Source organism: Bufo bufo, chromosome 3 (genome assembly GCF_905171765.1).
Source record: "Bufo bufo chromosome 3, aBufBuf1.1, whole genome shotgun sequence".
Lineage (NCBI taxonomy): Eukaryota > Metazoa > Chordata > Amphibia > Anura > Bufonidae > Bufo > Bufo bufo.
Window position 1 is genome coordinate 371037772 of NC_053391.1, and position 12208 is coordinate 371049979.

Here is a 12208-nt window from a genome sequence, read left to right on the forward strand (position 1 = left end):
GTGGCGGAAGAGACCCAAATGAAGTATCATTCTTTTTTCTTTTCATCCGTTAATACCACATTATTTCACTGAAACAAATGTGCATTTCTTGCTTTTGGTCCTACAATAAAAATCCATTCTACTATTCATTTGACCTTGAGCTATTAGCATAGGTAGCCAGGAATCAGCTACCTCCAGCTGTTTTTAAACTATAACAGGGATCACCAACCTTTGGCACTCCAGCTGCTGTGAAACTACAACTCCCAGCATGCACACTTTCTTGGCTGTTCTTGTAACTCCCATAGAAGTGAAAGGAGGATTCTGGAAGTTGTAGTTTCAGAACAGCTGAAGCGCCGGAGGTTGCTGATCCCTGAACTATAACTTCCAACATGCACACTTGCTAAAATGCTATTGGAACGTCATAGAAGTAAATTGAGCATGCTGGGAGCTGCATTTTTACAACAGCTGGTGTGCTAGAAGTTGCTGACTCTTGATTAGTGTTAAGCGAACTTGTGTTTTAAGTTCGACGTCTAAAGTTCGGGTTATCGAAGAATCGCGTTATGGATTCCGCTACCACGGACCATAATGGAATTTAGAATCCATAACGCAATTCTTCGATAACCCGAACTTTAGACGCCGAACTAAAAACACAAGTTCGCTTAACACTACTCTTGATGAATTGGCCATGGAACCTGGTTGCAAATTTTTTTTTACTCCATCAGAGGTGTCAACCTGAGAAGGTCAATGTCAGATCACGACTTAGACTCGGGATGGGAACTTAAAGGGTCACCCAGATTTAACATCAGCATCCCACTCTCTTACTTTGAGCCAAAGGGTTACGCTAAATATTCCCCCTTTAGCTATCTGACATCCATATCTAAGGAATATTAGCTACCACCACTTGTCATATTAAGCGGACAAGACGCCTTAAACTGGGTAACTCACAAATAACCTTCTACTCTCTCTAGCATTCACAGGCTTACTACACCAATATACAAAATGCTTCTCCTGAGGTTGTGAAAACACAAGAAGGCTCTTATTAAAGTGAAGTTTTAATCTAAGGCTACTTTCACACTGGCGTTTTGGTTTCCGTTTGTTTGATCCGTTTCAGGGCTCTCACAAGCGTCCAAAACAGATCAGTTTTGCCCTTAATGCATTCTGAATGGAAAAGGATCCGCTGAGAATGTATCAGTTTGGCTCCGTTCCTCCTCCATTCTGCTTTGGAGGCGGACACCAAAACGCTGCTTGCAGCGTTTTGGTGTCCGTCTGCCGAAAAAGAGCCAAACGGATCCGTCCTGACACACAATGTAAGTCAATGGGGACGGATCCGCTTTCACTGACACAATCTGGCACAATAGAAACGGATACGTCCCCCATTGACTTTCAATGGTGTTCAAGACGGATCCGTCTTGGCTGCGTTAAAGATAATACAAACGGATCCGTTCTGAACGGATGCAGACGGTGTTATTATCTGAACGGATGCGTTTGTGCAGATCCATGACGGATCTGCACCAAACGTGAGTGTGAAAGTAGCCTAAAGGACAGTGCGTACAAAAAATACGGTAAAAATAAAAGGACATACAAATGCAATGCAAAAATAAGTTTGAAAATAAAAGGGATAAAAGAAACGGAACTTAATACGTTATGAGACAGTAGAAGCAGGGCTGTGGAGTCGGTAGATAAATGCTCAGACTCCTCAGTTTTTGGTACTCCCGACTCCTCTGTATTTATTATGCGAATGTATTTTTTACATTCCTTGAAGGAAAGAAAGGCAACATACATGTCATTACCACAGAAGTACTGGCTGGGAAGCTGCTGCCTTCTCCTTTGTGTGCTGATCTTCTGCTGAAGATAGGGCAGTGGGAGGATCCAGGAAGGGGCATTTATTGTAAAACATGATTTCCCTAGTAGAATCCCATAGTCATGTTTAAAGTTTAAGCTAACAATCTGCGTTTACAAATTTTTATAGCCTTAGCTGAATGACAGCAGTTTTTCAAATGGTTTACAGCTTCAGTCTTGAACTATTGACTATCCATTCCCTTCACTTATACAAGTCTCTAGTCCTGCAAAAAACATATTTACTTAATCAGTTATCAGTGAGAGGCTAGGTTAACCATGGGCGTTGCGTTCCCTGTAACAGTGGAACACAACACAATGGAAAGTATAAGTATTGCCGCTCCTTAACTGTGCGTTGCGTGCCATATAGTGAAAAGCATGCTTCTTCATGGTCACTTAACGTGTTCGTAACGGTCGGTAACGTGACGCACTGCATGCATTGGCCTTTATTCTTACAGTTGAGAAGTACCGTATTTTTCGCAAAAGTGGGGGAAAAATAGCAGTGCGTCTTATGGGGGGCGAATGCTGCGACCTTCCGGTGAATAGGCTGAGAGGGAGGAGGGGCTGGGGGCCGGCATCTGTTTCTGTAATGGCAGCGGGGCCAGGTGCAGTCACTGTATTCTACTACACCGGGCCCTGCTCACTGTACACCATATCTAACTTGTGGGTATTGTTAAAGTATTCCAATCATCTTAAATCTAGCGCTGTACTACTTACTACTAACTTCTTGGCAGTCAGGAGGCCGGGTGGGCGCTCGTAGCGTAGCTCACTACAACACGCACCTGCTCCGCCCACTTTATAATTGAAGCAGGCACCGGGCCCCGCTGCCATTACAGAAACAGATGCCAGCCCCTATTCACTACATGGAACAGGGACACTGTTATGGGGGGGGATCTGTGGAAGACACATAAGATAAGATGCTGTATATGTGTCATCCGCAGACGCCCCCATAACAGTGCCATCCACAGATGCCCCCACAATGATCCCCCATAACAGTGCCATCCACAGATGCCCCCATAACAGTGCCATCCACAGATGCCCCCATAACAGTGCCATTCACAGATGCCCCCATAACAGTGCCATTCACAGATGACCCCATAACAGTGCCATTCACAGATGACCCCATAACAGTGCAATCCACATATGCCCCCATAACAGTGCCATCCACAGATGCCCCCATAAAAGTGCCATCCACAGATGCCCCCATAATAGTGTCATCCACAGACCACCATTAGTTCAAAACCCACCAAAAGCACACCTTTTAGTTCAAAAACCTTGGTGCGTCTTGTAGGGCGAAAAATACGGTAATTAATTATAATTTTTTGTGAATTGGGACATTTAAACTTGCTTTTTTTTATTTTATTCCAATTTAAATCTAGTAGGAGTCGGAGTCGGTTAATTTTTTGCCGACTCCGGGTACCCAAAATTGCCTCAGACTTCGACTCCTCGACTCCGACTCCACAGCCCCGAGTAGAAGTCCGGTTGCCTGGGGTTAGCAGGAAAGTTTGCCAGATCATCAAACAAGTTGTCCCCCAAAGAAATTACAACTTGCTACAGCGACACATAAGAAGGTCGGCAGCTGCCCCCACTAGCCCGCTTGCCTGTTATGTCAGGACTGAGGCTAGTGTGTATGCTAATGGACCTTTTACGACTAATGTTTATGAGGTCAGTGCTTGGCTCAGAATCTGTCCACTAAGGCCCCTTTCACATGAGCGAGTTTTCCAAGCGGATGCAATGCGTGACGTGAACGCATAGCACCCGCACTGAATCCTGACCCATTCATTTCAATGGATCTGTGTACATGAGCGTTTTTTTCAAACATCAGTTCTGCGTTTGCGTGAAAAACAAAGCATGTTCTATATTCTGCGTTTTTCACGCAGCCCTGGCCCCTGTTGTGCATTTTCATACGTATACAAAATTATCTAATGACATTATAACCAAAATGAATGCAAGTTCAATTTATATAAAAATAATTGTGAACATGAACGGATATTGTATTTAAAAGTTATTACTAAAGATATGGGATTATCTATGGGGAGTAAACTAACTTCCTCAGACATGTCTGTCTGAAGGGAACAAGGTTGTTTCATGAATAAGCCATGACGTGATAAGGATTCATATCCTTGAGGCACACCTGCTGCATGAAGTTCAATTTATATATTCATAATTATATTATATACAGGGGTCAAGTCCTGGGAAAAAAAGTGTGGGAACTTACCCAAGTACCTCCGCGTGATGTCACAGCGTGCGGCGTTCGCAAAGGGCAAGGGAGGTCGGCTGGAGCAAGCAAGTACTGTATTTTTTGCCCTATTAGACGCACCGGTCCATAAGACGCACCTAGGTTTTAGAGGGGAACAATAAGAAAAAAATATTTTTCATTACACCTCAGGTCAGACCACCAATAAGACCCCCAATGTTAATCAGACCTCAGCTAACAACCCCAATAAGATCCCCAATGTTAATAAGACCCCAATAAGACCTCAGATCAGACCCCAATATGAATGACCCCCAATCAGACCTCAGATAATAGCCCCATGCCTCATAGCAGCCCCCCAGTGCCTCTCATCAGCCCCCCCAGTGCCTCTCATCAGCCCCCCCAGTGCCTCTCATCAGCCTCCCCAGTGCCTCTCATCAGCCCCCCAGTGCCTTGTCTCATCAGCCCCCCCAGTGCCTTGTCTCATCAGCCCCCCCAGTGCCTTGTCTCATCAGCCCCCCAGTGCCTTGTCTCATCAGCCCCCCAGTGCCTTGTCTCATCAGCCCCCCAGTGCCTTGTCTCATCAGCCCCCCAGTGCCTTGTCTCATCAGCCCCCCAGTGCCTTGTCTCATCAGCCCCCCAGTGCCTTGTCTCATCAGCCCCCCAGTGCCTTGTCTCATCAGCCCCCCGCCCATAATATATGAAAAAAAAAAAAAACACTTACCTCTCCTGCTCCTGGACGCAGACGCTCCTCTTCTCCTGCTGTCGGCTGTGCTGTGAAGGCTGCGCACAGCGTGACGTCACAGAGCGACTCACTCCTGTGCGCACTGCGCAGCCTGCAGAGCCGACAGCCGAGGACCAGGAAGCAGTGAGTACAAAGCATTCACCGCTTCCTTCCTGGTCCTTTTGCCCTGAAACTTTGGGAACGGCGTTCCTGCCATGAAAAAAGTGCAGGAACGCCGTTCCCACCAGACTCGAGCCCTGATTATATATATATCTCTGTATGGTATATTTAGTTTACAACATATTTTAATCAATAATTCATATAATGTGTTATCTATGTGTAACAATGTATCGATTTATATATATGTTATACCATGTATTTATCATTTAGAAGGTATTGTAGAAGGTACAGAAACATTGAAGTAAGTTTATGTTAATTGGATTTCTGAGAAGAGTAAATGTTATTTCAAAACAATAGTTATTCATGGATGTAGATAAGTGAAATGTACAAGTTCCGATGCCAAGCATCAAAGCCGTTATATAAAATTTTCATCAAGTCAACCTATATTTCAAAAAGATAGGAGAAGACAGCCAACTCCAACAAGTCCAGGATATAGGTAATTAAAAGTGTCAGGAAAAGACCTTCCTCAATTATGTATATTAAAAGGTCAAAAGGGTCATGTGAACGTATTATTAGATATTTAGTTTCAAATGCTTAAAAGTTGTGATGTTCATCTGCAGTACCACAGTGCCATCTGGAGGCAGATGGACAATATTATATTATTTCATTATTTGTTCTATGCCATATTAGGAGTTAATATGACATCATGGTATTATTAGCATGCGAATACACCCACCTTACCTGATTGGAAATCCCTAATCTAAAGGGGATGATTCTTAGATAAGGGGGGGACTAATTACTTGTGTACAGAGCATTAGGGAGATCCATATTAAGCCATAGATCCATCCATCCATTTATTCAATCAAAAAGAAAACTTTACCAGAAGAAACTTGGATTATTTTTTTGGATTACTAGGAAAGTTCTTCAGAACTGGTCCCATCTGAACTCTGTCTACCTTTGACCCGGTAACGTATATTTGTGTTTACTGCTCCTGATATTAATAAGATATTTCTCTCAGTATATAGCCAAGAGTTCCCACTGTGGGAATATATAGTGTTAGGCGCCTCCATAATGCTGATTATTCTCTTAGCAAAGATGCATATTGTTAATGGAAGATCTGACATTATTTGAAAAGAGGACTAAAACCCTTGGAAAGTTATTTTCCATAGTCTGATTGCCGAGCTGAATATTTTATCATATTAATATCATATATTTTTGATTGGTCATAGGAAAACAGAGTCAAGGTATAACAGTTATTTTCCTGTATAATCCGTATTTTATTGCTATAGCCTGTTTGATAAGCAGAAGATCCTAAGTTTCTCTTGGTATATGAGTCTGTTTGTTAAAAGTATGACACTGGTTGTCATAAATCACTAAGTCACACTGTGCTGATCAGAAAGGGGTGTGTTAAAACCACCGTGTGGTACATTTTGGGTATTATTTTGTAACTTCATCATCTGTTTTGCAATTGTATAGATTTTTATATTCTTTGTTTTATAATAAACGATTATATATTTTTGCATATACAATTGTCCCTTTGTTTCACTGCTTGCACAAATCAAATTAAGATACTTGATAAAAAAGAACTTAGAGGCGTGTTTATGTCCGCCCGAAGGATAATATCATTTTTATGGGGTTTTTTTATCCTCTCTTTTATATAGAAGATATATGACACCCCATAGAAGTAAATGGGACTTCAGTGAAAAACGCATTGTATCCGGAAGCAAGTGCGGATGCAATGCATTTTTTACTGATGTTTGCTAGGAGATGTTTGTAAACCTTCAGTTTTTTATCACGCTAGTGAAAAACACATAAAAAAAACCTGTACAACTGAACTCAATCGCAGACAAAACTGACTGAACTTTCTTGCAAAATAGTGCGAGTTTCCTGAACGCATCCGGACCTAATCTGTCACACTCGTGTGAAAGAGGCCTAAGATAAATTTTCCTGTGGGCATCATAGCGACTTCATAACACTTTCTTCCAACTCGTCGTAATGTTCCACACACGTGCTTATCAAACATGGAGGGGTTAGAGACAGTACAGGGTAGTTTCTTTAAGTACCCCCTTATGCAGAGCCCTGATTGAGGTGACTTTCACACAGATGATGCCAGTGGATGGCAATTAGGTCCAGCATTTCTTTTCATAAATCTTCATTGGTATGGTTTTTGATACATGACCCATACTGCAGGTCATGGTATCCTCTACCTGACCTTTCAAATGGCTCCACCAGGTCAAGGACTCTGAGGACATAAGGTTTATGATGATAATATATTTGCTGAGTAAAGTTGTTCTGCTCCCCTGATTTTGTTTAGAAGCCCTTGTGTTCTGGTTTTGGGAGTAATGCTTCTTTCAGATTAGCGTTAGGATTGTCCGGCAGGGGAACAGCCTGCTGGATCCGTACTAACGTTTGCTCACGTGTGCTGCCCGAAGTCCGCTCCGGCCCCATTCACTATAATGGGGACAGGAGGGAGATGCAGCTGCAGCACAGCAAACATGCTGAGAGGCGGCTGGACAAAAACCGCAGCAGACTTTTCTGCTGTATATTCAGATCTGCTTTCACAAAGTCAGCATTTGGTCAGTGTTTGATCAATAATTTCCATCAGTGATCAAGAGCCAAAACCAGAAGCAGGGTCTATTCAGAGATCAGGTATAATGGAAAGATCTCCTCCTGTTCTGTGTTTTTGACCTGTACCTGGTTTTGGCTCACAATCACTGATGGAAATCACTGACCAAATGCTGACTGTGTGAATAAGGCTTTAATGTGGAGCCTACGATAGACTTAGCAGCTAATCTGAGGAGGCAGGCCTCTAGGAAGGAGGGAGAGAACAGCAGCTTTAACCTATGATGAGACAAAGGTTGTGTCTCTGACTACGGCCTCATGCACACGGCCGAGAGCGGTCCGTGGTAACCCGGCCGGGATTCCTGTTGACAGCAGGAGCGCACGGCGTCATTGGTTGCTATGATGCTGTGCGATTCATGCCACCGCTGCTGTATAGTAATACACTGGTATGATCTATACCAGTGTATCACTGTACAGCAGCGGCATCATGAAGCGCACGGCGTCATAGCAACCAATGACGCCGTGCGCTCCTGCTGTCAACAGGAATCCCGGCCGGGTTACCACGGACCGCTCATGGCCGTGGAACACGGCCGTGTGCATGAGGCCTACTTCAGACTCACTATGGGCACTGTAGATAACCTGTAGTCACAAATCACAGCTCTGCCATAACAGATTGTTCAGTCAACAGTTATTTCATTTGATTGGCCGCCTTTTGTCTATTGTGAAAACTGAAGTATTCCGCATATTCCAAAAGCAGAGCTCTGTGCATTCTCTTCTACTTAAACCATGGTTGTAAAAATCTTTACAGGCATCATAAATAATCATTTTGTGGAAATACTTAGTGAAAGGACACAATAAAATGATAAGGTATTTGATTATATTTAGTGGCAACTCTTTAAAGCAACCAATTTAGTGGTGAACATGTTTTATATAGATAATGGATTATTAATGAATGCTTTATACGAATCTGAGGCCACGTGAGTGAAAATTCTCTCTATTCCTCACACACACACACACACACACACATTTTGCTACATGAAGGCTGCACCAGGAATGAAGCAAAATCAAGAGGATCTAACAGCCGTAATCCCTCTTTTATCCTTTCCACTAGATTACTGTAATGCCCTGTATTGAGGTCTGCCAGAGAAGGAATTGAACTGCGCAGACATGCTTAATAAAGAAATTTAAACACTGAAAAAATGCGTTAATGGTGGTTGTATAAAGAATTATTTATCACAGAGGTCAACCACCTAAAATATAGCTTTTATTTGAAAATATTAAAAATTACCATAAATCCCTCACATGGGGACAATAGAACATGAAAAACAAACACGTACACATGGGCTGGATCAAGAACAGGGGGGAAGTGATGGTATGGCGGGGAACGGGCAGGCCAGAAGGGTCCCTAGTAAAGCCCTAAGGTATCCCTTCCTAGTACTCAGCCCAGAGATGCAACCAAATGGTGGGAGCACTCTGTCCCCGTGCCTGCCCTATCTGTCCTAAAACAGCCCTAAAACACACAATAGACCCTTATGGATGCCCAGGTCATATAATGTAGTAAGATATAAATACAGGAATGGTTGTCAAAATTCAATTAAAGGTTCTCGTCTCGACGCGTTTCCCCATTAGATTTGGTTCGTCAGGAGACAACTAGAGAAAAACCAATGCAGTGCAATCACACCGCTGAGTCTATACATACACAATCCAAGGAAGAAATATAAACTAAAATACTGGAGCATCAAAAGAAAAATGCCTTCAAAACGCCTGACACACGGCCAGATATGCAATGATAATGCAGCTGACAAGATGGTGTAAAAACAGAGCATGCAGCAAAATGAGTACAGACATCCACCTAGAAAGTAGTCAACGGTGCTGAATATATCATTTAAGCAGAGCGTGCACCTATCAACCTTGAATAGAGATAAATTGTGCTGTACTTATCTTTAGGAAGTGTGTCCAGGCGGTTTGATGTGCTCGAGGGGGCACTAGGATGAGGCTCCAATGTGCATACCTATGGCATTAACTTTTAAACCCTAAGTAGGAGGTCCTTGTCCACGCTTCCCCCAATCACACTGAGAGCTATGTCACAAAGGAATTTCTGAACACTAGAGCCGTCTGTTACAGACTGCACAGTAACTTTGTGGTGACCCTCCTGGACTTTGTCCTTAAGCATAACTTTTTTCTCTTTAACGGACAGTTCTTCCACCAGCTCAGGGGGACCTCAATGGGGAGCCCATGTGCCCCCTCTTATGCGAATCTCCTCCTGGGCTGGTGGGAGGATAAAGTGGTCTTTCCGGATATGTATACATGGTGGAGTGACAAGATCGTCTTCTGGACTCGATACATCGACGATGTATTCATTATATGGAACGGTACTCGGGAGGAATTCGATTTATTTATCAGGATTCTTAATACGAACGAATTGGGACTCTCATTTACCTCGGAGTACAACCCTGAGTCTCTAACTTTTCTCGATGTTAAAATAACCAGAAACGGAGGCGGTCTTGTCACTTTCACTTTCCGGAAGACCACGGCCACTAATAGCTTACTGCATTGGAACAGCCATCATCCATTCAGTTTAAAGCGGGGTATACCCCGCGGCCAATATCTCTGTATGAAGAGAAACTGCTCAGATATGGAGGGTTTTCACCAGGATGCGAGGAAACTACAAGAAAGATTTTCGAAGAGAGGTTATCCTCAACACGTCCTTAGGGATGCGTTCCAACATGCGTCCGCATGCGAACGCAATACCCTGTTGGTCCAGAGAAAATCAACTAAGGAAGACAAAGAGGTTATTAGAATAATCTCAACCTTCGACACTATGAGCCAGGAAGTGAGAAACATCATTGGAAAATACTGGCCCATTCTGTTAATGGACCCGGACGTGGCGGATAAACTCTCTTCTCAACCAAATATTTCGTTTAGACGCGGTAGGAGCCTCCGTGATCGACTTGTTCATAGTCACTACACAGGGGCACCTGGTTGGATCGTAAGCCCTTGGGTACCTTTCGGTGAGGATCCTGTCTGGCGTGCCGTAACATTCGGAGCTCCTGACAGAATACCTGTACTGTCACAGGAAAAACATTTGACATCCGTGACTTGTATCTTGCTCAGTGCACCTGTCCCAAAGACTACGTGGGGAAAATGTTTAGGGAGTTTCGGAGACGTATCCTTGAACATCTAAACGATATAAAGAATAAAAAGGACACCCCCTTAGCCAACCACATGTGTGAGCATCATGATGGAGACCCCCGGCTTATTAAATTCTCAGCACTAGAGCTGATTAGACCCTCCCCGCGAAAGGGAGACTGGGACCGCAGGATCCTCCAAAAGGAAACCGAATGGATCTACCGACTGCGGTCCCAGACACCGGGTGGCCTGAATGAACGCCTCACATTTTCCTGCTTTCTTTAGCAGATCCCGGCATTCCTTTTTGTTTAATAGGGGATTCGTCCCCCTTTATTTCTCGTCCTCGAATGACAGAAAGTGACATCGACACAAGAAGTGTCAAATATATACATCTTAGGGTTTTCTTCATTATATAGCCCCTTTATATCATTCATTATCTTGAAGACAGCAACAACGTTCGACTAGCCATTAACCCCTTTTACATTTTTCCCTATTGTCCCGCCCCTTCCCGCTACATTTACGGGACAGACACGCCTCTGTCACACATCCCCAGAAATTGGGCTCTGCATTTAGTTTAGATAGGGTATCGGTAAAGATTGATTTCTGCTTTGTATTGACTCTGGCACATTTAATAGAAACCTCATCATCTTGAACTTTATAATAATCTCTACCAATACATTTTATTAATTCTATTTCCAACCGACCAATAGGGCCCCCCTATTCTATACTGTATTATAGGCATGACTCTGCTATATCCAATAGTAAGGGTATATATCTTACTGGGTCACTTGGATCGATATGTAGCTACATATTAATATATCCCTCTATTATCATCAAGGTCCCCCTTTCCCCCTCTGCTTTAAGACTGTTTGGAGGCACACATATATCCTGGTGGGCACCCCTCGATTAGCGTGTGCCTGCCCAGGCACATTTACACTGTGCCTGGGGCATATGCTGCGCTGTGGAACGCACGGCCATTTTTGACTACGGCGTGCGTTCCACGGCACTATCAGTTGAGGACTAGCGAGGTGCAGCGTTTTTAGTATTTCCTATTCGGTGGAACGCGAGGCCATTTTGGACCTTTGGCGTGCGTTCCACCTGGACTCTCTGGAACAGGAATTACATACATAGGGCTTGTTTTATCAGCACTACATCTCATCCCTATGAATCTGGGGGACCCACTCACCACCACACTATACTGTGTTATCTCCCCTCATTAAAAAAAAATAAAAAAAATATGCAGGGTCAATCATGTGACATAGCTCTCAGTGTGATTGGGGGAAGCGTGGACAAGGACCTCCTACTTAGGGTTTAAAAGTTAATGCCATAGGTATGCACATTGGAGCCTCATCCTAGTGCCCCCTGGAGCACCTCAAACCGCCTGGACACACTTCCTAAAGATAAGTACAGCACAATTTATCTCTATTCAAGGTTGATAGGTGCACGCTCTGCTTAAATGATATATTCAGCACCGTTGACTACTTTCTAGGTGGATGTCTGTACTCATTTTGCTGCATGCTCTGTTTTTACACCATCTTGTCAGCTGCATTATCATTGCATATCTGGCCGTGTGTCAGGCGTTTTGAAGGCATTTTTCTTTTCATTCTCCAGTATTTTGGTTTATATTTCTTCCTTGGATTGTGTATGTATAGACTCAGCGGTGT